This window comes from Dermochelys coriacea, chromosome 21 (assembly GCF_009764565.3).
Source record: "Dermochelys coriacea isolate rDerCor1 chromosome 21, rDerCor1.pri.v4, whole genome shotgun sequence".
In the NCBI taxonomy this organism is placed as follows: domain Eukaryota; kingdom Metazoa; phylum Chordata; order Testudines; family Dermochelyidae; genus Dermochelys; species Dermochelys coriacea.
The window spans coordinates 11,187,404-11,213,312 of NC_050088.1; the positions used below are offsets into that span (position 1 = coordinate 11,187,404).

At 48.8% G+C, this 25,909-nt stretch overlaps 1 protein-coding gene across 5 annotated transcripts in view; it reads left to right on the forward strand.

Moving 5' to 3' along the window:
• The first annotated feature begins 239 nt into the window (after positions 1–239).
• Positions 240–25,909, forward strand: part of PPARD (peroxisome proliferator activated receptor delta) — a 50,083-nt gene continuing 24,413 nt past the window's right edge. The window contains exons 1-2 of one of the 5 annotated variants that reach the window (XM_043500256.1): positions 5,447–5,490; positions 10,561–10,649. The gene's annotated coding sequence lies outside the window, so the exon portion shown is untranslated. Of the gene's footprint in view, positions 387–5,372; positions 5,491–6,674; positions 6,697–8,429; positions 8,452–10,560; positions 10,650–25,909 lie in introns of those variants that run through there. The other 4 variants (XM_043500255.1, XM_038380131.2, XM_043500258.1 and 1 more) reach the window with 4 other exon arrangements.

The following is a 25,909-nucleotide window of genomic DNA, read 5'->3' on the forward strand; positions in this document are numbered from 1 at the left end:
GGGTGAGAGGAGACCTGGAGGCTGAGAATGGTAGCTGGGAATCAGTCCCAGAACCTCCGTGGTGGCCTGGCAGCTCCTGTTGAATTGAAATCGGTGGGAGGGGCGAGCACAGAGCTGAGTACCTCCTGGGATCCAGCCCAGAGTCAGGAATGGGCCTAGGAGTCACAGGGGCGTGCTCAGGCAAGGAGGAGTGTAAGGAGAGAGAGGGAGACGTGGGGTGACAGAGGTAGAGGCAGGAGCAATGCAGAAGCTCTGGCGTGGAGGCGGAGAAGCTGGAACTGCAGAAGCAGGGAAATGAATGCAGTGATCCGAGACCACACCGAGGTGCAGACAGAAGAGGCATCTGCATTGCATGCTAAGGCTCCATCGTTCGTCGTCGTGGGCAGGTAAATGTCTCACTATTAAGTATCTTCCAAGTGCCAGTATAGAGGGGTATGGTGCATGTATCTGACTGGTCAGAGCAGGGACCTCGTAGCTAGGACTCCCAGATTCTATTTCTTCTTCTGGCGGGAATGTGGTCCAGGGATTAGAGCAGGAGATGGGATGTCAGGACCCCTGGCTTCAATTCCTTCAATTCAGTTCTGCCTCTGATTTACCACGTGACCTTTGACAAGTCACTTTCCTTTCTCCCTCTGTCAAAGGGGGAAAATACCTGTCTCACAGGGCTTATATAGACACTGGTTGAAAAGTGTTTTGAGATCCTCCAATGGAAGCTGCTGGCCAGGCACAAAGCAGTAGTATTAACAGTGCAATCAGCACAGCCCAAAAGCAAATTCACAAAGCAGGAGTCCGGCTGCGGGATCCAATAAAGATAGATAAGAAGCAGTACACAGTAGGGTCAGTTCAGAAGCAAGGGCTACCCTTCAGACTAAGCAGTCCAGGAGCCTTTGTAACTCTTATCTGGGTTAGTCCTGATGGTTGAGCCTATAAATTTCTTGAGACAAGGTCTGTTTATCCTCTTTGTTCTGCCTAATCTATGGGGTATTTACAGGGCTCCCAGTGCCAGAGTCCATCAGCACTAAACCTTCCAGTGCCCAGAATGCTGCTATTGCTCGGTAAATAATTCGTCGCCATTAATAATTTCATGGCCTAAGATCAGCAGCAGCCTGTATCATTTGGTCATATTTTTACCCTCATTCCCACACCAGGGCTGGTTGCGGGTGTGACCAGCTGGCCCAGTAACCGCACTGGCCGGACGCCAGTCTGTTGTGAGTAGACCCAGGGCCTGGGTCCCACAGGCTGCCAAGTCAGGTGGGTCTGGGTAGCGGTTCCTCATTGATTCTAGCTCTGGGTCTTCAGGGCACACTCCCAGGTGCCCTAAACTCCAAAACCAGCACCTCAGCCCACGCAGTCCTTCCCGCAGCCCCCCCTAGAGCTCCATCAAGGCTGTGAGCCAGCCGGGCTTCCTGTTGATCCCCTTCAGAGACAACATGGCAGGAAAGCCAGGAACATGGGCTCAGTGCAGGAATTTCTTAACCAAGCTGACTTTACTGGTCAAATGCTCGCCAGTTACAGATCTTGGAACAAACAACAAAAGTCCAGAGCTGCCCCGTACCCTCGTCCGAGCTCGCCTTGTCCGAGGCTGGGGTTTGTCAGCGTTTCAGGCTGGGCCAAGTCCCCCCTGTCCCCTATATGTCCTCCTTACGTGTCCGAGGGCTGGCTCCCCTCCACACATCGGTCCCGACTCTGAGGAATCATAGAATTATAGAATATCAGGGTTGGAAGGGACCTCAGGAGGTCATCTAGTCCCCCCTCCTGCTCAAAGCTCTAGCCCTCACCAGTCTTGTGGGTCCCCCCCTGGATAGAAACTGCAGGTCCAGGTGGCTCGGCTAGCAGCTGAGAGACAATCAAAGTGGATGGTCCCAGATCACTCTGTGATGATGTAGGGACCCTCTGTTGCTGAACTGCCTGCAATGCTCTTGGGCAGGACCAGGGTTGTGCATCACAGCGCCCTGCATTTCCGCATCTAGTATAAGAACAAGACAGCGTTTGGAGCTTGACACAGCCACGTCCCACGCTGTCACCGTGTGCTCAGGCCCTGATCCTGCATTGCTCACTGTCCAACAAACCCCTCTGCTTGCTCAGCGAGCGCTCCCTGCAGGAGCAGGGGGATACACTTCCCTCAGAGAACCCAGGGTGCACACACTCTCTTTAGTCACCACACTAGCCCTGTGTGGCTGGTTCAAGCAAAAAAATTCACAGGTTAGCACACAAGGGGTTAAATCCCTCACCTGAGCCACCTCTGCAGACTCAGGTTTGCCAGATATCTAGGGGTGGCGCTGCCCTCTACTTAAAAGCTCAGCAAGATCTCAACCTTTTCCAGCCTGAGCCCTTCACTTAGATCTGCCCCAGCCCCACTTCCTGTTACCAACAGGGGAAGGACAAGGTAGTTGCTACCCCCGCCACGTTTGTGACCCCCAGGTTGAAATCCTATGGACTAGCACAGGGGTCGGAAGCCTGCTCATTTTTAGTAGCACTCTGCTGCCAGCCAGGGTCCCAGCTGCCGGCCCCCCGCCAGCCTGGATGGATGGAACCCCGGGCCAGCAGTGGGCTGAGCGGGGCCAGCAGCCGGGGCCCCGTCTGGCAGGGGCCGGCAGCTGGAACCCCAGACTGGCAGAGCGCGGAGCGGAGCCGGCGGCCGGGGCCCCGGGCCAGCCAAACGGGGGTTCTGTGTGTTCTCTCTTCCCACACACACTCCCTATTCCAAACAATACTCAGCAGAAAGCTCCTGGTCAGGCTCATGCATCCCTTTTGTCTTTTAGATGGGGGCTTATGCTTACAGTTATGTTAATTGAAGGGTGAGTTCACACCTATCTCAATGGGGTTTTAACTGGCTCATAACAATTATATTGAGATGTCCCATAGCAAGGAGAGGACAATTTGCTGCAACATAAGGACGTTTGGGTGGACTGTTGTTATAATGTATAGTACCTGGCTTTTTAATAGTGCTCTTTCATCGGTAGATCTGAAAGCATAATGCTTTTATCTTCACAACACCCCTGTAAGGCAGAGCTGGACTATTATCCCCATTTTTACAGATGGAAAACTGAGGCACAGAGATGCTAAGTGAGTTATCGAAGGTCACCCAGGAAGTCTGTGGCAGAGGGGGAATTGAACCTGTTACAGGCTTTATGCTACTGCCCTTACCCCCCAGCCCATCCTTCCATCTGCTGATAGCAAGCCAAGAAGATGTCTGATGTGACACGAGGTTTGGCTCCAGGGGCCTGAGAGTGTGACAAGCCAGGTGATGTTTGGATGCCATACTCTGCTGTATTGTGCTCTGAGGGCACAAGCTGATTGCATTTTTTTCAAATGAAAAACATTTTTGTCAAAAAATGGTCTTGTTGCCCAAGTACGACATTTCACACAAACTATTGTGGTTCTCAAATGTTTCCATTTTTGAAGGAAAACGTTTGATCATTTTCACTTTTAATTGATCAGTTGGGGGGATTGTTTACGATTATGTGGAGTTGATTTTTCCCCCTTTGTTGCTAATTATTTATTATAAATTATAAATGGACCAGGACCCCACTGCACTAGGGGCTATACAATCACAGAATGAAGAGATGATCCCTGCCCCTTTCACTATCTAAGACAAGAGACAATAGATGAATACAGACAGATAGTGGCTTAGTCCTCTGTCACTGATCTGTTGCATGACCTTGGACAAATCACTTTCCCTGTCTGTGCCTTTGTTTCCTTTCCCACCCATTCTCTGTCTTGTCTCTTCAGACTGCAACCTCTTAGATACAGGGACTGCTTCTTACTTTGTGTATGTACAGTGCCTGGAATAATGGAGACCTCTATGCATTACTGTAGGAGAAATAAGTCATTTGTGTCCTGATCCTGCAAGCACTATGGGACATCAGTGGGGCTTCTCATGAATACAGTGTTCCAGGCCATGGTGCGTCTTGAAGAATTGGGCCATGCTGGGTCTCTCCTTCACCCCAAAACAACTGAATTAGAAAAAAGTTATTTTGAAAAATTCTGCGTTTTAAAAATAAACAATTTCAAGAAAAAAATCCACAGGAAAAAGTAGAAATAGGAGCAGTTTAGTCCATTTGGAAAGCTAGTGGAAATAAATTTTTATATATATAATCATCCAGCCCTAGTGCTGGCATTTTGATGCACGGTAGGCATGCTGGCCCAGTGCAAACAGTGGAACACGAATGTTTATCCTATTGCATAAAAGATGACATCCTAGTTAGTTCCTGCTCTTTTGGTGTCCCTGTGTTTTTCTGATGAGAGCTTCATACTAATTACCCTCTGCTCCTACCCCTTCAGGAGCAGTCCCTCCAAAGCATGTATATATGCCTTTCATCTTAAACGCCTACAAATTTCCTGCTGTCCCCTATACATAACATTCCCCATTGTGCAGCCTCGCCCCAGATATATGTCCCACCGATGCTTTTCCTATCCCCTTAAGAAGCATCCTGTATAGGCATGCTCTCGTGGAAGCATCCACCACAGATGATTCACACTCCACCATGGGTCATTTGCACATGAAAGGCATTCCTGCCTGGTTCCCTACAGGGTAACACCCCATGGATTCCCCCCATATCTTCTATAGGGTATCACTCCTCTAGGCACATCCTCTGTACCAGTTCTGGCCAGTGCCTCAGTTTCCCTGTGGCGTGGGCGGTTTGACTTCGGGCTGACCCAAAAATAGCCGGACTGGATGATAGAGGAACTCCGACGAGAGGTAGAGGGACAGTGCAACTTTTGCCAACCGCTGTACCCCTTGCAGGGGTCTGATTTGGCTTGTGGAGGCCCAAGTTCCACCTCGCTTAAAATCTACTTGCTTACAAAACCAGACCTAAAAAGACGGAAGGGTCACAGCTTGCTAGGACTGCAAAATGGCTGACTTTCTCGTGTTTACCATATAATTATAAAATAAATCGATTGGAATGTAAATAGTGTACTGAGATTTCGGGGTATGGTCTAGAGAGCGGGATAAACAAGTCATGGTCTGTGTGAAATGTTAGTTTGTACTGACTTTGCTAGGGCTTTTTATGCAACCTGTTGTAAAACTAGGCAACTATCTAGATGAGCTGATGTCCCCCTGGAAGATCCCTGCATACCCCAGGGGGACACGTACCCGCCTGGCTGAGATTGAGAACTGCTGCTCTAACAGACTCATTGCACCCAGCTCATTCCCTACCCACCATGCTTTGCTCACTGCCTACAAGTCCCATGATCCTCCTGGCATAGTTTCTCCGCAGACATTTCCGGCTTTGCCTTGTCCTGAGCGCCCGCCAGGGGGCGCCGGGCCTCCTCCTGCGAGGGGAGGGGGGAACGGGCTTGGGCCGTTGCTGTGGCGATATGCTAATATAGCCCAGGCGCTGCTGATTGGCTGGATGGGGCTGGGCACCCGGTGGCGTCAGGGCGGATGCGTGTGACGTATTGACGGGGGGTGGGGTCAGGGGGAAAAGTTCTGGGCTGAGCTGGAGCTTGAGGGGGGGCGGGTCGGAGCCTCCGCGTTGGCAGCAGGTGAGGGGGGGGGAAGGGCCCCCCCGGGAACCCTCTGTCCTGAGCCCCACTGGGGGGAGGGGATCCCCGGCGACACCCCCATCCCCCACCGGGGACCCCTCTGCCCCCCCAGCCCCGTCTCCGGGGGGGACCCCCATGCCCGTCTCCCCCCCTCCCCAGCCCCGTCTCCGGGGGGGGGGACGGACCCCTCTGCCCGTCACCCCCCCTCCCCAGCCCCGTCTCCGGGGGGGACCCCTCTGCCCGTCACCCCCCCTCCCCAGCCCCGTCTCCGGGGGGGGGGGGGGACGGACCCCTCTGCCCGTCACCCCCCCTCCCCAGCCCCGTCTCCGGGGGGGGGGACGGACCCCTCTGCCCGTCACCCCCCCTCGTCCTGTCTCTGGGGGGATGGACCCCTCTGCCCGTCACCCCCCTCCCCAGCCCTGTCTCTTGGGGGTACTGACCCGCCACCCCCGGCCTCTTCCCGGGGGGGACGGACCCTTCTGCCCCCAGCCCTGTCTCCGGGGGGACGGACCCCTGTGCCTGCCGGCCCCAGCCCCTTCCCCGGGGGGGGATCCCTCAGCTCCGAGCCCTTTCTCTGGGGGACCCCTCTGCCTGATACCCCCAGCCCTCTCTCTGTGGGGGGGACCCCTCTGCCTGCCGGCCCCAGCCCCTTCCTGGGGTGGGACCCCTCAGTCCCCAGCCCTGTTTCCAGGGGACCCCTCTTCCCGACACCCCCAGTCCTCTCTCTGTGGGGGGGACCCCTCTTCCTGCCACCCCATCCCCTTCCCAGGGGACCCCTCTGCCCCCAGCCCTCTCTCTGCGGGAGCCCTCTGCCTGTCACCCCCAGCCCTTTCCCGGGGGGGACCCCTCTGTCCCCAGCCCTGTCTCTGGGGGACCCCTCTGCCTGACACCCCCAGCCCTCTCTCTGTCGGGGGGAACCCTTCTGCCCCCAGCCCTCTCTCTGGGGAGGGGTCCTCTGTCTGCCACCCCAGTCCCATCCCAGGGCACCCCTTTGCCAGCTGCCCCCAGCCCTCTCTCTGAGGGGGAACCTCTCTGCCTGCAGCCGACCCCCCGCCCTGGGAGTAAGCGGGGAAGGGGAACCTCTCTGCCTGCAGCTCCCAGCGTTCTCCTGCTCTCTCTGAAGCAGGAGTGTGAGGGAAGTGGGCCTGGCTCCAGTAATGGGGTGTGGAAAGGCAGGTGGAGGGTCTGAAGCGAGTGTCATCTCAGGTGCAAGGTTGTGGGGGGAGAGGCGTAACCATGGAGGGATTAACGGTCAGAGCCGGGGATGGGCGAGAGGGGGTGCCTGGGTTCTAGCCCGGCTCTGGGGCAAGGGTGTGATCTTGTGGCTTGAGCAGGAGACTGCGGACATAGGGCTGGTAGGTTCCACTGGCTGCCTCAGTGACCTACCACAAATCTCATTTCCTCTCTGTGTCTTGGTTTTCTTGTCTATAAACGGAGAGTGACGCTTCTTTATCTCTCTGTTGTAGTCTCGGAGCACTGTAGAACTATGTATAGAGATCACACCGCCCACGTAGGACATACTGCCTTGTCTGGGGTGGGATGCAGTAGAAATAGAGCAACTGTGTATCAATGCTTCATGGATGTTTAGGACAGCAAGTAAAGAATCTTGTATCTAGATGAAACTGCTTGTAACTGAGGGCAGAAAAACAGCCCTTGCTTATTTCCCAGGTAGGCAGCAAGTTTTAATTAAGTGATTAATTCTATGTTAAGTGCCTGGAGATTCTTGGATGGAAGGCAAAGGAATGTAAAGATGCAAGACAGCCACCCAGCTTCCTAGATTAGAGACTGGTTTCTTTTACCCCTCACCTCCTTACTCATTTATTGACTTAGGCTTGTTGCATCTTTTTTATTCCACACTGACCAGCTCCCAACTCCTTGCTGCAGCAGCTGACTCCTTTGTGTTACAGTGTTTGGCTCTCTCTGGTTCTGAGGTAGCTTTCCCCATCCAAGTGTAATAGCCTCTTTTCCAAGCAGATTTCCTCCTGCCTGTCTGCTGTGAAAAGGGATGGTCAATCTGCCTTCCTGACCTTGCTCCTCTTTCAACAGCTGGTGCTGAGTGACTCTCTCTCAGATCATACAAAACTGCCCTCCTCACTTTCAATGTGAGGATCTCAAAGCACTTCAGACAGTAGAGAATTAAGCCTTGTAACTTTGATGTAAGTGTGTAGTACTATCTATTTTACAGGTGGAGAAACTGCAGCAGAGAGAGGGGCTGGAACCTGCATCTCTTGATTCCAATCCTGTGCTTTAAGCACACAACTGTTTTTCCTCGTTCTTATTATTAAGAAAGCCTGTCTCTTATTATTTTGTATGACTGTAGTTTAGTAGCTGAATTGCCTGTATTGACTCAGTCTGCCATGGCAGACTAAAACAACATAGAGTGACCCTTTAACAGCCCATCTTGTCTGATCAGATAGGCACACAGGTGTAAATATCTTCACCTTCAACTGCCCTGTCATGGGCAGAGCCCTTGTGAAAGGGGCTGGCTAGACATCCATGGAGGCTGAAGATCTCTTCTGTACTGTAAAGCAGGTAAGGTGGGGGCAGTGACACAGCAGGCTCTCCCCCACCCCCAGGTTCCTGCCAATGTACATCAGCGTTGACTTGGAGGGATCGTCTTAGCGTGGAAAGGGAATTCAGTCTCCATGGTCCAAGTATCTCTTAGTCCCTTGTTGTAGGGAGGCCAGTGGTGATGGTTTTTGTCACCACACACGTGTCCTTTAGAGGCTGGTCTGAGACCGGCCATCTTCATTTCCCATTGGCCTCTAGACAGCTGTCAGATAGTAATGATTTCTGGCCAGTCCCCACCTGGATTTTGAATGGGTGGCCCTGATATGACCCTCGATATCCTATTTCCAATGCTGGAAACAAATCCTTCTCGCAGGGCCGGTTTTCTTACTGACACCTTCACTTTCTCACACCAGGTTGAAGGCCCCCAGATGCAAATGTGCTGAAAGCTGGGTGAGTTTCTTCCTTAACAGTTTGAGCCTGTCAACCTGGAAGAATAGAGGAAGCTTTGGGGAGGAGCTGGGATGTTCCCTGAGCTTTCTTTCATGCTCTGTTGAGTTGGTGCAGGTATCACCTTGCACCAAGTGGTGACGGGGCATGTCCGGACATTTGGTTGAGAGCAGAGCAAGGTGAACTAATGACTTAATATTGGTTTTCAAACTTGTGTCCATCTCTGGCAGTTGGAGCTTAGACAGTGTCATAAGGTGTGTGTGCAGTCAGGGTGTGACTTGCATTCTGATTGGCAGTGTCAGCACTGGATCTCCTGTAGAGCTTTGTGTTACAGGGTCTGGGAAGGTTTTTACTGGTAGCAGAGATGAAGGAGGTGTTCTTGGGTTCAAGGCACCTGGCTGTGTGATTTATCTTACTACCCAGAAATAATAATAAATTTGCAGACTTGGACTTACAGTATAGTTTTTTTCCCTTTTAGGAGGAAACGGGAGGAATATTCTGCAACCCTAATGTCCTGTTTACAAAGGCAATTTATTTTATGTAATTTTAGAATAGTTGCTAGAGCAGAGGATTGGGAATCAAGATTCCTGGATTCTCTTCATTGTTCTGCCACTGACTCACTCAGTGACCAAAGGGCAAATTATAAGACTATAGAAATGTAGATCTGTCAGGGACCTTGAGATCACCTTGAAAAGTGAAATTTGTGAGTCTCTAAGGTGCCACAAGTACTCCTTTTCTTTTTGTGAATACAGACTAACACGGCTGCTACTCTGAAACAGAGAGAACGTTCATGTCACTGCTCTGTATCTCAGTTTCCCCACCTGTAAAATGGGGATTATACTTACAGGGAGACTTTGAGTCTTAATTACTATGTGCTAAGTACATTGAGATCCTTGCCTAAAAAATATTCTAAACAAGTGTTAAGTACTGTAAATAGTTCACTAGTGCATGCACCACTGTCATGCATTGGATGGAGTCTGAACTACTGAACTGCCTCTTTAATGCCCTGTGCTGCTAATAGTTAATAGCAATTTGTGACAATATTATGTAACATTCAAAGGTCTTTCAGACCCACCAAGCAATTGCTATCTTTCCTCTTTAAGCCAGCCCTCTCTTGATAACTGAAGTGGTTTATCTGCAGGCACTCAGCTAGCTTGTGGTTCTTCTAATACTGAAAGATGTCTTACTCTGAAATGGCATGGAGGAGCAGCTGAGCCCATATAATACTGGGAAGGGAACAAAGGTTCAAGATGCATCTATGTTCTTAGCATCTTTGTTTAATCTCAGTGTTGGTTATGAAACCCGTTATTCTGCATAACGGGGTGTGTTTAAAAATACCTCCTATTTTCTCTAAGTCCCCTAGTTCTGAATTGTTTATTAGCTGTTGTCTCCAGAACCTGGTAGCTTGTTGCTCCACGCTTCTATGCTTGGAGCCGTTTTCCTGTGTTACGATGCTATTTTCCTGGTCATCAGAGAAGCCCCTAGGAACTATTTCTCTATTGAATCTGTGAATTTTAGCAACTTGATTGCTCCAACTAGTCTCTGGTAAGTGTAAATAGTTACCTGAAGAGTAAGATTAAGTATCGTTCTAATGCATAGATCTTCTCGCCTCCCGTACTGACTGGACACTCCCTCAGCACCTGGGCTAAGGAAACCCCTCCTAACATTTCTAAGAAGCGTCAGTGTCTTTAATACCAGCTCTCTATGTTGTCGTCAAGGTCTAGTGTATTCAGGCTGTAGTTTCTCATGGTGTAAGTCAGTTGTGAAGGTCTAATGAGTGTCTTCCAACATTACACTTGATCTCGGACCAATGTCCTCTTGATATTTCAGCTTAGAGATCTATGACTTCTGTTGATGGCAGCTGTACTACAATCCATAAAAACCACGAAAGAGTCTTTAATAAACTTCTGCAACTGCTGAACAATTCTGTTCTTCTCAGGCTTTTGCCTTCCACAAGACCAGGGGCATTACCCTAGAGTTCAGTCTGAGCGTGCAGTAAGGGTGCACATAAACTTCAGAGTTGCAATTCAATCTGCTCCCATTCTTCCCGTGGCATAGAAATAGCTGGACTTCATGCACATCAGTGGAGATTTGTGTTGTGTTCTCTTGCAGTTTTCTTCAATATGCAGCTCTTTGTGGTGATATGGTAACTACATGGTAGCTTTCACCAACAGGTGTACAGTGACAGCAGCTCCAAAGAGGTAACCCTTCCCTTTATGTGCAATGTGGTTTACAAAGACTTTTGTCCTATCGGGTTTTTTAAAAACTCAGTGTGGGATAAGTGTGTGAATTATCTTTAAGATCTGTTCCATGCTTTTTGGAGGTCTTATTAGTGTCTGCAGAATTTAAGCTTTCCCTCTTTCTTTAGTCCATTTCTATCCTTATGTTTATATAATTTTCTGACTGTGAACTTTATGGGGCTGCATAGACAGCCTGTCCCCACTCATCTCTGAACTATAATGAAGACAGGCTAAAAATTGTTGTTAGCTGTTTCTAGTAACTGGAAGTTGAAGCTAGACTGGAAATAAGGTGTAGATTTTAAACATGAGAGTAATTAACCATGTGAACAATTTACCCAGGGTTGTGGTAAATTCTCCATCACTTGCGATTTTTAAATCAAGATTGGATGCTTTTCTAAAAGACACGCACTAGTTAAGCAGTGATTATTTAGAGTGAGTTCTCTGGCCTGTATTATGCAGAAGGGTAGACTAGCTAATCACAATGGGTCTCATCTGTCCTTAGAATCTATGAATTTCACTGCATTTTAACAGAAACATCAGCTGTTCTGAGATTGTGGGTGGGGCTTGGGGTTGTAGAAAGAGCTTAGATAAACTGCTATGACTGTTTTTCCACCACTCCAACTACTGCGTGTATTCTTATGCAACTGTCTCCTTTACATGAGACAAAAACAACTGAGTTAACTGCAGAGATGAAATGGGGTTTGTTAGGACATCATGGGACATGTGCTCTGAGAACTGTTGTTGTTTTCCCTAGGCTTCTGAGTTGGCACACAGAGTACAATGCAGTCACATGGGAACCAAAACGTTGTGTGTAGGCCTGATTTCTTTCTGCCACAGCACACATCATGGTAACTTAGCTGAACGGGCTGCCGTTTGCTAGTGTAAAACAAAATGTGAGCTTTCCTAAAGCGTGTGCATCTGTTTCTGCTGGGTTTTTTTTAAGCATTCAAGACATGAGCCTCGAAACACGTTTATAGCATGTGGAAAGGATTTTGTAATGATCCCATATGAGGCTTTGTTGATCATAAAGCCGTTTTTATACAAAATAGCTTACTGGTGTTCACTGGTATCCTTTTTCTAGGACACTGCTTAGGATTTCTTGTTGACAAAACTGTGTGTTTATACAGTACATTTGTTATGCTATGGGAAGTGTATATTCTGTGGCTTTTGAATTATGGATTGGAAATCTGTATTCTTAGAGACCAAGCGACTACCAGTAAAGGAGATAAGTGGGGGCCTTTACTCAGCAGATCCAACTGCAGTTAGCTTCTCTGAAATTCTTTAAATTGGGAAGGAGGAGGTCCCAGCATTCAGGACTGAGAGATCATTCTGCTGCCAATAAAACTCTGCCTTGTTCTGAATGCAGAGCTGTGAGGGGCTTTGTTTGATTTGTGATTTGGATTGTTGTCTACCCAGGTGCAGCAGAGACAAGCTTGCTGAAGTTCAAGCTACAGGTTGGAGAGATCCTTGGCTAGGTATATAGCCAATTCATTATAAGGTACTTAAGAGCAGCGTGCTCTTCTACAAATTAAATTTCAAAAATTACTTGCCCTTCTTGCAATAAGCTCTTAAAATCTTGGAAGTCATGGAAGAGCAGTAACAACTTCCAGAGCTAAGGATTAGCAGAGATGTGTAAGAGCTGATTTTTTTCAAAGAGCTCTAAAATGCACTGGTAGATTACTTCCAAAATTCCTGTGCCACATCAGGATTCTGGGTAGAGTTAGTTGTGGAAATTTGGGGCCTTTGGGTTAAGGGACTATGAAATACGCCTCTCTCAATGACTTGATTGTAATTTGGGTCTGTGCTGCACTGCTGAGAGCAAGAAAGAGATTGCAAGGCAGAGAGGTGGGAGGCTGGAAGAGCATGTCAGTTTCAAGACCACTTTTCAAAATGCTGTAAAACATTTGCGTGAAGAGTGGCTGGGAATGTGGTATGCCACTTGAGGGCCTGGAGAACAGTTTGTGGGATGAACTTGAGGCCATTTGGTCAGGCATGTTCCTGAGATACATCATCTCCCAACCCCCTCCAAATCATTTAGTCAGTGAGATACTGAACCACACACTGTACCAGTGACAGATGGCTGGAAGTTAATTGCTGGTGGCACAGTAAGGGAAGGGGCAGGAGGCCTGCCATGAATCATAATGTGTCTCTAGATACTGCGTTGTGCCCACCTTTTCTGGGCTCCTTGGTAGCGATAACTGAGTGGGGTGTCTGTATTAGGTGGGAAGTATCACCTTAATTCTGCATGCTCTGGCTTGCCAATGCTTAGGTTTTGGCAACTCTCACGTTCTTGAGGAGACCAGGGCAGTGCTGGAACTCCATGTTAACAAAGCTTCTCTAGGTGTGATGGGGATGGTAGGTGATTTATGGAGATTTTCACCTCTTGTCTTTTGTGTGCATTTGGATCAGGTTGTGAGACCGTGAAAGCTGTTACCACATGGTGACTGACGTGATGCAAGTCAGATGAGTATGTGGATTCACTGTAGTTGTAGTAGATGCTGACAGATCAGTTGGCACTAATTGATATCCTTGTTGACATTAGCATCTTTGATGGAGATTTATTGTCTGGTTTCAGCAAAGAACTGGGAGTCAGAGCTCTTGGGTTCTACTCTGAGCCCTGCCACTGAATTCTGTGTGACCTTGGACAAGGCAGTTAACAGCTTTGTGCCTCCATTCTCCAAGTCGCAGGGACGTTGTGTGAGGTTTTACCAAGTGCTCTGTGCTTCTGGAAGGTGTCGTAGAAATTCAAACTGTCAGGAGCATGCGCAGCGATGAGAATGATGTTATGCGACTGTTCTGATTGCCAAAGCTGCTTTTGCAGAAACAAGGTAACAGAAGAGCTGAAACTTTGGTCAAATAAAACCTCCACCCCTGTTTTAAAAAGAGGGGGAAATCCCACTCCCCCAGACAGTGTTTGGAGAGAGACAGCAAGAAAACTGCCTTCCCTTTAAGCTCCCTGAGAGGGGTTTTACACTAGTGCATTTAACTAAGTAGTTAAAAACCCTCTCAGGAAGCTTTATAATTGGCTATGTCTATATCCTTATGGCAAACATTAATGTGCTTTTTCTCTCCTGTGGTTTGAATGGAGACTAAGTGAACACTGTGGTTTTGTTTTAACAATTTCAGTCTGTACATTCCCTGGCCCTGCTAAATCCTCTTTCTTTGGGCACAGGCATAATCAATCCGTGTCAGCAGAGCCCTGAGAATGGAGTTTACCTGCTGTTGCACAGGGTATTTTGGTAGGGTCTACAAAAACAACAGCCGTTTTTGGTGAGATGAGCGTAATCTCAATAAAATCTGCAGTCTGAAGGATTTTCTCATTTGCAAATGAATGCATAGGACCTAAAATTGGAACTGTTAGGTTAGCTGCTACAGCAGAGGCCAGGAGAGAGGGACGTATATGTAGAAAGGGAAAAGGAGTAGCCTTACCTTACAGGATTTTGTTGGCCCACACAACAATGGTGACTGTTAGCGCAAATGTCTTTGGGACTTGCTGGCGAGTGGATAAAATTGCCTGGTTTGCTCCTGTAACTGATGAAACCGGTTCAGCGAGGTCAAAAATATACAGTTTAAAAGCTCTTAAAATGGTAACTGCCTTGGACTTGTGAACTAGTTTTTATTGGGCTGCTACGGGGCCTGCTCCTGAGTGTCGGTGTCCACCTACATCTACAGTCCTAGGGAAATGCTGGCACTCAACACCCTCAGGATCTAGCGTGTGTTGAGAGGAAGAATGGGTGTCAGGATTCTGCCTGTGTTCTGTTCCCAGCTCTGCTCCTTTGGCCTAGACTCTTGTCTGCAGCTCAGTTTCCTCCATCTGCAAAATGGGGATAATGTAGAGCTAAGGGTATGTCTACACTATGAAATTAGGTTGAATTTATAGAAGTAGAAAGCATTTTCGATTGTTTGTGTCCCCACACAAATGCTCTAAGTGCATGTAGTCGGCGGAGTGTGTCCACAATACTGAGGCAACTGTCGACTTCTGGAGCGTTGCACTGTGGGTAGCTATTCCGCAGTCTCCGCCACCCATTTGAATTCTGGGTAGAAATCCCAGTGCCGGATGGAGTTAAAACATTGTCGCGGGTGGTTCTGGGTTCAAATCATCAGCCCCCCCCTTCCCTCCCTCCCTCCGTGAAAGCAAGGGCAGACAATTGTTTTGCGCCTTTTTTCTTGAGTTACCTGTGCAGATGCCATACCATGGCAAACACGGAGCCCGCTCAGCTAACCGTCACCGTATGTCTCCTGGGTGCTGGCAGATGTGGTACTACATTGCTACGCAGCAGCAGTTTATGGCCTTTTGGCAGCAGACAGTGCAGTATGACTGATAGCCGTCGTCGACGTAGTGCTGGGTGCTCTTTTAACCAGGCACCTGTGCAAACATGGGAGTGACTCAGCCAGGTCATTTCCCTTGTTTCATCTCACGGCGATTGAGTCCAACTGGCAGTGCACTGTCTTTTAATCAGCAGCTAGCAGAAGACGATGGCCAGTAGTCATACTGCACCATCTTCTGCTGAGCACCCAGGAGATGACGATGGCTAGCGGTCATACTGCACAGTCTGCTGCCAGCAAGATGTATAAAGATAGATGAAGTGGCTCAAAACAAGAAATAGACCAGATTTGTTTTGTATTCATTTTCTCTTCCCTCCCTCTGTGAAATCAACGGCCAGTTTTGAGTTCTGTCCTTGAGGTTTTGAGTTCTATCCTCGAGGGGGCCATTCAGTTTCTCGCAAAGCCACCCCCTTTGTTGATTTTAATTTCCTGTAATCCTGTAAGCCATGTCGTCAGTCGCCCCTCCCTCCGTCAGGGCAACGGCAGACAATCATTCCACGCCTTTTTTCTGTGCAGATGCCATACCACGGCAAGCATGGAGCCCGTTCAGATCATTTTGGCAATTAAGAGCACATTAAACACCACACGCATTATCCAGCAGTATATGCAGCACCAGAACCTGGCAAAGCAGAACCGGGTGAGTAGGTGACGTCAGTGCGGTGATGAGGACATAGACACAGACTTTTCTCAAAGCACGGGCCCTGGCAATGTGGGCATCGTGGTGCTAATGGGGCAGGCTCATGCGGTGGAACGCCGATTCTGGGTCTGGGAAACAAGCACAGACTGGTGGGACCGCATAGTGTTGCAGGTCTGGGACGATTCCCAGTGGCTGCGAAACTTTCGCATGCGTAAGGGCACTTTCATGGAACTTTGTGACTTGCTTTCCCCTGCCCTGAGGCACAAGAATACCAAGATGAGAGCAGCCATCACAGTTGAGAAGTGAGTGGCAATAGCCCTGTGGAAGCTTGCAACGCCAGACAGCTACCAGTCAGTCGGGAATCAATTTGGAGTGGGCAAATCTACTGTGGGAGCTGCTGTGATGCAAGTAGCCAACGCAATCAAAGATCTGCTGATATCAAGGGTAGTGACCCTGGGAAATGTGCAGGTCATAGTGGATGGCTTTGCTGCAATGGGATTCCCTAACTGTGGTGGGGCCATGGATGGAACCCATATCCCTATCTTGGCACCGGAGCACCAAGCCGACGAGTACATAAACCACAAGGGGTACTTTTCAATAGTGGTGCAAGCACTGGTGGATCACAAAGGACGTTTCACCAACATCAACATGGGATAGCCGGGAAAGGTACATGACGCTCACATCTTCAGGAACTCTGGTCTGTTTCAAAAGCTGCAGGAAGGGACTTTATTCCCAGACCAGAAAATAACCGTTGGGGATGTTCAAATGCCTATAGTTATCCTTGGGGACCCAGCCTACCCCTTAATGCCATGGCTCATGAAGCCATACACAGGCAGCCTGGGCAGTAGTCAGGAGCTGTTCAATTACAGGCGGAGCAAGTGCAGAATGGTAGAATATGCATTTGGACATTTAAAAGCGTGCTGGTGCAGTTTACTGACTCGGTTAGACCTCAACGAAACCAATATTCCCACTAAAAGAAAAGGAGTACTCACTGAGCTGTAGCTCACAAAAGCTTATGCTTTAATAAATTTGTTAGTCTCTAAGGTGCCACAAGTACTCCTTTTCTTTTTGCGAATACAGACTAACACGGCTGCTACTCTGAAACCTGTCAATATTCCCACTGTTATTACTGCTTGCTGTGCGCTGCACAATATCTGTGAGAGTAAGGGGGAGATGTTTATGGCGGGGTGGGAGGTTGAGGCAAATCACCTGGCTGCTGGTTATGCATAGCCAGACACCAGGGCGGTTAGAAGAGCACAGGAGGGCGCGGTGCCCATCAGAGAAGCTTTGAAAACCAGTTTCATGACTGGCCAGGCTACGGTGTGAAAGTTCTGTTTGTTTCTCCTTGATGAACCCCCCTGCCCCTTGGTTCACTCTACTTCCCTGTAAGCTAACCACCTTCCCCTCGTCCCTTCGATCACCGCTTGCAGAGGCAATAAAGTCATTGTTGCTTCACATTCATGCATTCTTTAATTCATCACACAAATAGGGGGATAACTACCAAAGTAGCCCAGGAGGGGTGGTGGAGGAGGGAAGGACAAGGCCACACAGCATTTTAAAAGTTTAAAACTTATTGAATGCCAGCCTTCTGTTGCTTGGGCAATCCTCTGGGGTGGAGTGGCTGGGTGGCCAGAGGCCCCCCCACCGCGTTCTTGGGCGTCTGGGTGAGGAGGCTATAGAACCTGGGGAGGAGGGCGGTTGGTTACACGGGCTGTAGCGGCGGTCTGTGCTCCTGCTGCCTTTCCTGCAGCTCAACCATATGCTGGATCATATTAGATTGATCCTCCAGCAGCCTCAGCATTGAATCCTGCCTCCTCTCATCATGCTGCCGCCACCTTTCAGCTTCAGCCCTCTCTTCAGCCCGCCACTTACTCTGTTCAGCCCACCACCTCTCCTCCCGGTCATTTTGTGCTTTCCTGCGCTCTGACGTTGTCTGCCTCCACACCTTCGTCTGTGCTCTGTCAGTGTGGGAGGACAGCATGAGCTCGGAGAAGATTTCATCGCGAGTGCATTTTTTTCACCTTCTAATCTTTGCTAGCTTCTGGGAAGGAGAAGATCCTGTGATCCTTGAAACACATGCAGCTGATGGCGGGGAAAAAAAAAACATTTTATAGAACAATGGGTACGCTCTTTCGCGGTAAACCTTGCTGTTAACATTACATACATAGCACATGTGCTTTCATTCCAAGATCGCATTTTGCCTCCCCCCAGTGTGTGGCTAGCCCCTCCCCGTGGCTAACAGCGGGTAACATTTCTGTTCAGCCACAGGCAAACAGCCCAGCAGGAACGGGCACCTCTGAATGTCCCCTTAAGAAAAGCACCCTATTTCAACCAGGTGACCATGAATGATATCACTCTCCTGAGGATAACACAGAGAGATAAAGAAAGGATGTTGTTTGAACGCCAGCAAACACACACTGCAGTGCTTTGTTCTACAGTGATTCCCGAGTACATGCTACTGGTCTGGAGTGGTAAAGTGTCCTACCATGGTGGATGGAATAAGGCTACCCTCCCCAGAAACCTTTTGCAAAGGCTTTGGGAGTATATCCAGGAGAGCCATGAATGCCAGGGCAAATTAATCATTAAATATGCTTGCTTTTAAACCATGTATAGTATTTTAAAAGGTACACTCACCAGAGATCCCTTCTCCACCTGGCGGTTCGGGGGGACTGGCTCCAGGTCCAGGGTGAGAAACAGTTCCTGGCTGTCGGGAAGACCGGTTTCTCCGCTTGCTTGCTGTGAGCTATCTACAACCTCATCATCATCATCATCTTCCTCATCCCCAAAACCTGCTTCCGTGTTGCCTCCATCCCCATTGAAGGAGTCAAACAACACGGCTGGGGTAGTGGTGGCTGAACCCCCTAAAATGGCACGCAGCTCATCATAGAAGCGGCATGTTTTGGGCTCTGACACGGAGCGGCCATTCGCCTCTCTGGTTTTCTGGTAGGCTTGCCTTAGCTCCTTAAGTTTCATGTGGCATTGCTTCAGGTCCCTGTTATGGCCTCTGTCCTTCATGCCCTGGGAGATTTTGACAAATGTTTTGGCATTTCGAAAACTGGAACGTGGTTCTGATAGCATGGATTCCTCTCCCCATACAGCGATCAGATCCCGTACCTCCCGTTCGCTCCAGGCTGGAGCTCTTTTGCGATTCTGGGACTCCATCATGGTCACTTCTGCTGATGAGCTCTGCATGGTGACCTGCAGCTTGCCACGCTGGCCAAACAGGAAATTGAAATTCAAAAGTTCACGGGCCTTTTCCGGTCTACCTGGCCGGTGCATCTGAGTTGAGAGCGCTGTCCAGAGCGGTCACAATGAAGCACTCTGGGATAGCTCCCGGAGGCCAATACCGTCTAATTGCGTCCACAGTATCCCAAATTCGACCCAGCAAGGCCGATTTCAGCGCTAATCCCCTTGTCGGGGGTGAAGTAAGGAAATCGATTTTTAAGAGCCCTCTAAGTTGGAAAAAAAAGGGCTCCATCTTGTGGATGGGTGCAGGGTTAAATCGATTTAACGCTGCTAAATTTGACCTCCACTCCTAGTGTAGACCAGGGCTAAGACTTAGGAAGCTCTTTGAGATGCTTGGATGAGAGGGTCTTCAGAAATGCAGAGTAGTATTGCTATTGCCCAGCACTTGCTGGGGATGAGTTAGTGAGTGCCAGGCTCGAAGTCTGACCCAAACTGTGGCACCGAGCCTGGCGGTTTGTTTCACTCACTGCTTCCCGGCTTTTCCATTCAACTACCTTGCTGCACTTGTCGTGCTCTGAATCCCCTGTTTGCCTCAAGAAATGTTGCGGCTTTGCTTACTCACACCTCTCCGTCTTGTTCTATAATTACTGATCTTGAAACCAGATCCTTTCATGTGGTCCATTCAGATCTGTGAGGACAAGAGGATTGTAAGCAAGCAAATGCCTCTGAATAACACATGAGGGGCCTGCAGGAACTTCAGAAAGTTTGTTCAGTTCAAAATATCAATTTTGTTGTATTCCTGGAGCTCCTCAGCACCCCTCTTCCTTTCACCTCTCCCAAGACTTTAGGGAGAGGCAGGCATACATACGGTCCTCAAAAGGTCTCATGTCTATCCTCTCAGAGGACTACAGTGGAATCGCATCGTACACACATTTAACTTACACGAATTCAACTATATGCGCTTGGCAAAAAGAAAAATAACAAGATACCTGTAAATCGTGCGGGCGATTCCACCCACCATTCCACTCAATGAGCATATGCCCCAGAGTGAGCGTGAGATGGGAGACGTGAATCTGCTGTTCCCTCAGTTGGTCTCAGTTCCCGCGTGCCTCTCATAGTGTGAGCATCTCGCCGCACTGAGTGTGATTCTAGGGTTTAAAGATACTGTACGGATTTTTCATACAACATGGCCCCTAAACGCCAGCCAACTACTTCATCTGGTGCTCAACCAAAGAAACTGCGATCTATTCCAACGCTGGAGGAAAAACTGGCTGTGTTGGACTTATTGAGAGACTGTATGTCGGTCTCCAAGGTGGCGCGTAAATATGGCTGCAACAAATCTAGCATCCATGCCATCAAGATTCGAGAGAGAGAAATTTGTCAAGCTGTGGCATCAAGTGCTCCAATAACTGCTAAGGTGACGAGCCAGGTGCGTGATAAGACTTTAGTGAAGACTGAAAAGCCATTAAACTTATGACTGGAAGACATGAACTGTAAACATGTGGCTATTGATGGCAACACGTTGCGCAAAAAGACTCTTGGCCTCTACGCACTGTTCAAACCTCCTGCCGAGTAATTTTGACTATACGCGATTTTTGCCTTACGTGCTGACTTTAGAACCTAACCCCCACGTAAAATGCGACTCCACTGTATAGCTTAAAGTATGGTTGCTAAAATTTGTAAAGCACTTGCAATATGTGAAATAGAGTAATCGGGGCTGGGGATTTATGTGGATAGGTGAGGGAGAGGCAGAGGCATGTCTTTGTCTAGTGGTCTAAGCAGAGGGCTGGGAACCAGGAACCCATGAATTCTAATCCTATTCCTGACACTAACACCTTCTGTAGCCTCCACAGGCAAATCATGGAAGGTTTCTGTGTCATGATCCCCCTTCCCCACCTTAGGAGTGAGGGGAGGGCTCATTAACGTTTGCAAAGTGCTACTTATAAAGTTGTGAATATATTATTCTTATGGGTGTTATAAAACTGCTGTCACTTGGAGCTCTGTGGGATGCTAGCCCTGTGACAGTGAGCTCAATCCCATATTGCCTACATCGTCATCACGTACAGCGGGGAGGGCATGTTGCTTTTTTGACTCACTGACCAGCACTGTTGGTCATACGCAGTGTGGGGTGTACTTCAGTTTGTGAACAGCCGCTGTACAGAAGTTCTCTGTCTTGCTGCTAGTGCTGTGGTTAGTAGAACAAATAGGAAGCACTGGAGAGACAGGGCAACCAGCTGGATCCCTTGGCTGCCTGCACATTCCAGCACCTCTAACTAGACAGGAGCTGCCTGACCATGCCATGGAATTACTAGGGGACTGTTTCATCAGCACAGTTAACTGAAGATCTTCTACAACGTTGATATTTCTCTTTATTTTCAAACACTGTTAAGAACCCTGGTGCCTCTAGTCCCGGGGTTCTCAACCTTTTTCTCTCTGAGGCCCCCCTCGACATGCTACAAAAACTCCAGGGCCCAGAGGGACCTTGGGCATAGGTGTAGTTTGACTTCTGTTGTGGGGCGGGAGGGGGCCGCAGGGTTGAGCCACCTCCACATGGTAGGGTCCAGGGAGGGAGTGCCACCTCTGCCCCCTGACTCACCTCAGCAGGCCACTCAGCCTGTCGGTGTTGGGGGGGGGGGTGCAACCAAAAATTATAACTCAAAGGTGGGGGGCTTAGCTCAAAAAGTTTGAAAACCACTTAGGGTGCAGGGAGGGGGTAGCTAGGGCTGTGTGCACCTAGAGAGTGGCTGTGGGTGTGGGGGGGGGCTAGGGGCTGTGTTTGGGCAAGGGGTAGCTCAGGATGTAGGGAGAGGGGTATTAAGGGCTGTGTGCTGGGAGGATTCCCCTGTGGTCCCTGTTCCCGGAGGGGTCTGCCAGCCACAGAGCCTGGTCTCCCAACCCAAAGGGATTCTTACCAGTTGCCTCTGCAGGAGCAAAGGGGGCTGGGAGATGAGGAGCAGCTTCAACCTGGGGCACCAGCAGGAGAGGAGGAAACGCTGTTGATGTCTGCTCCATGGCAGCAGCTGTCCCGCACTACCTGGCTCCAGCTTCCCGCCTCCGACCTGACCAGGGAGCAGGGAGAGGAGATGGGAGTGGAGCTGCCCCCGGGATCTTGTGATCTTGTGCTGCAGTTTTGGTGTGGGGGGAATGCCCTCCATGCCCCCAATGCTGCCCTTGGGCTCAGGGCTTCTGCCCCGCAGGGGGTGCTGGGGATCGGAGCTTCACCCCTGTGCTTCCCGGCTTCAGCCCCCTGGTGGCGGAGGCACTGAGGATCGGGGCTTCAGCTGCGGGCTCCTTGAAAAGGCCCCGGTTGAGAACCGCTGCTCTAGTCGAACGCCTCTTCTTGGCAATTTCAGAGTAGCAGCCGTGTTAGTCTGTATTCGCAAAAAGAAAAGGAGTACTTGTGACACCTTAGAGACTAACAAATTTATTAGAGCATAAGAAAGCTTGTGCTCTAATAAATTTGTTAGTCTCAAAGGTGCCACAAGTACTCCTTTTCTTCTTGGCAATGTCTCGCTTATTCTGGATATTCCGGCTCTGTGCCAGTGAGACAGAGCTGCCCAAACTTTCCCTCCCATCCCTTTTGCACTGACTGCTCATGTGACCACGCTCCTCCATTGTGAGCAATGTTGTCGAGCACAAATACAAGAAGCAGTGAGGATAATATTGAAACTGTATAACTGCTAACAATGGTCCAAGGAACACTCTACTCTGTGTTTAGAAAGAGGGAGGAGACTGTGTTACTGGCATTGCTATCTAGTGGATCAAGAGACAGCAGGGACTCTTGATTTCTATTCTTGTGACCACACGAGCTTTCTTCTTGCCCTTGGGCAAGACTCATAGTTACCCTGTGTGTAATTTGGGAATAAACAATAACATTTGGAAATGATTTACCCCCTTGCATTTTCAAAACTCTGCCACTATTAACTAACCCTCCTCTCTTCCCAGCGGAGCAGCGCTCTCCTCACTTTTCACACAGAGAAGTGAAGTGACTTGCTTTTGTGCCCCGCTGGGCATACAGCAGGAGGTTGGATAAGAACTTGGAAGTGCTGGATTTCTCACTCTTTGCTTGCTCCATTCACCCACAGTGCCGCCCTGATAGCACTCTTTGTAACAGGGGTGTTGTGAAGCTCAGTTTGTTATTGGAGTTGAGTTCCTGGGATGGAAAGTGTTTAGAGATGGACAAGAGGAAATACTAGACTTTTCTAAAAAGAAAAGGAGTACTTGTGGCACCTTAGAGACTACTCCTTTTCTTTTTGCGAATACAGACTAACACGGCTGCTACTCTGAAACTAGACTTTTCTAGGTTTCAGAGTAGCAGCCGTGTTAGTCTGTATTCGCAAAAAGAAAAGGAGTACTTGTGTTAGTCTCTAAGGTGCCACAAGTACTCCTTTTCTTTTTTTAGACTTTTCTAGTAACTGCTGTCTCAAGATCTTGCAGTACTTTACACTCTTACATTACCCTTCCCTAGGGTTAATTTATTATGATTTCACAATTGTAATGGGGACTTCTAGCCTTGGCTGTACCGAGGGAATGCTTGGACAGGCAAAGCTCTTTTAACTGCAAGGCAAAAAAGTAACTTCTGGCAAGCAGTGCCGTGGAATGTGTTTCTCGTGTCTGGGATTGTGGGTCCAAGAAGTCTTGTCTTCTCTACCCTCCTGCCAGCCCAGGAAACTCATTCAAGAGAAGAGAGCAAAGAGCCCTTTCAGGAACCTGTCCACTAGCTTCTCTCAGCCTGGACGGAAATGTGGCGTTGGGGCCTTGGTGCCCATGCCAGTTCTGCTGGGAGGGAGGAGAGGATCCAGCGTGTTTCACAGCTTTTCAAAGGAGTCTTTCAAGAAGTGGGTGAATTTAAATAAAATAAAGCAAAACTTACATCAGATCTGTGACTCACTGTGAGAAGTGTCCGCTCTGAGTGAGTGAGGAAAGCTCCCTGTGCCCCATCGTCAAATGTGTCTGAATAATTGGCAGTAACATGATCATTGCAGTGTAGGCAGCTCCCTGTTTCTTCCTGTCTGGGCTCGTGCTTCATGACAGCCAGATATAAACGTATCATAAAGCTGTACTGGGGAGAAGGTCAAAGAACTCGAGTGCACTTGTGGACAGAGAAGTGACTTTGCAGTTTCTTTGACCTCCCCTTACCCCCCCCCCCGCCCTCCCCCAGTCTGTATGTGTTCGTGGCAGATTGCTCTTTTGGTCATCCTGTGCAGAGGAACAGGTTTGAACACAAACTCACATGCTCTTCTGAAACCCTTCAACGTCTGGCGTAAGTATAGTGACCAGGTGACAAATGCTGCATGTTTTTTTCTTTTTACAGTAACGTTAAAGGGAGAAGGGTGTGGAGATTTCTGGCACAAATGTCTCTTGTACGCATAGGTTTCAGAGTAGCAGCCGTGTTAGTCTGTATTCGCAAAAAGAAAAGGAGTACTTGTGGCACCTTAGAGACTAACAAATTTATTGGAGCATAAGCTTTCGTGAGCTACTGCTCACATCCGATGAAGTGAGCTGTAGCTCACGAAAGCTTATGCTCTAATAAATTTGTTAGTCTCTAAGGTGCCACAAGTCCTCCTTTTCTTCTTGTACACATAGTGGGATTTCTGCAGAGGCAGTGTTGTCTGGTGATTGGAACAGATGACTGAGCGTTGGGGGCTGGGGTTCGAATATCAGCTGTTAGTGCAGAAACTAACTCCAGAACTAACAAACAAACTCCAGAAAAAGCTTGGAGCAGGGAGTTGGGAATTTCCTGAGTTCTAGCTCTGCCACTTACTCAGACTTGGGCAAGTCGCTAGTGCGGTGATTTCCTTTGGAAAGGTGCGGAGCACCTGTGGCGCTCGTTGAAATCAGTGAGAGTTATCAATGCTTGAGGCTTCTGAACATCAGACCATTAACCTTTCTGTGCACCAGTCTGCTCATCTGTAAGATGTGGATAATGCTGACCTACTTCCCAGGGGTCTGGTGAAACTCACTTCCATAATGTAAATTGCTTTGAGAGTCCCTCAAGAAAAAACACTATATGGATGTAAAGAATTCTTTTTCTTGATGGGCTATGTTTGGACGGAGAGCCATCAGCAGCTATTTCTTAGCTTTTAAGTAGGGTATTAACATACCACCTCCTAGCAAGTTATGCTGCCATTCGTAGGGTAGAGATGTAAGCAGTTTACAAGTTTGAGCTTGATCTACAACAAACTTCATTGCAGATTTTCAGACGCTGGTCTTGTCCAGTCCATTCTTTTAAATATCTGTGGTATTATGAGCAAGAGAGCGCACCCAAAACTAGAATAACTTCGGCACTTACAACTTAAAATGTCCCAACAGATTCTTTTAAGGACTGAAACGTGACATGCCAAGTAAGCATCATCTCTGGAGAGGGCAGTATAATGGAAATGCTGATGGAAGGAACAGTTCTAGTGACTGCCACTCAAGTGCCCTCTGTTGCAACGTGCAAGCTGCATTGCAGTGACTTCCAAGTAGGTGAAAGGGGTGGGGCATGCTAGACTCTGCTGAGAATTCATCTGATAACGAAGGTGGTGTTCTGGGCTTTCAGGACCAAAAGCCAACATACGGCAGTTTTGTTTGTTCGGGCTGCTGTTTTGCACCTTCGTTACCTCTCCTGAGTCACCCTGTTAGCTTAAGGGAGTTTATTTGGATTTTACAACTCTGTGTGCAGGGAGGCAGTACATGTTAGCATGGTGTAAAGGTTTAACCAGCCTGGAGTGGGCCCCTTATTCAAAGGACTTCAAATCAGCATTAAGAAGCTCCAGCCAAACCCTTTTTAGTCCACCACACGCTGTTATGGACTCAGTACATGCCATGTGGCAGAAACAGAAACAACTTGCTAGTGCATCATCAAGGGTCTACAACCTATCCTGAAGAACGACCCCTCACTCTCACAGACCTTGGGAGACAGGCCAGTCCTTGCTTTCAGACAGCCCCCCAACCTGAAGCAAATACTCACTAGCAACTACACACCACACAGCAAAAACACCAACCCAGGAACCAAACCCTGCTACGCACCCCGGTGTCAACTGTGTCCACATATCTATTCAAGGGACACCATCATAGGACCTAATCACAT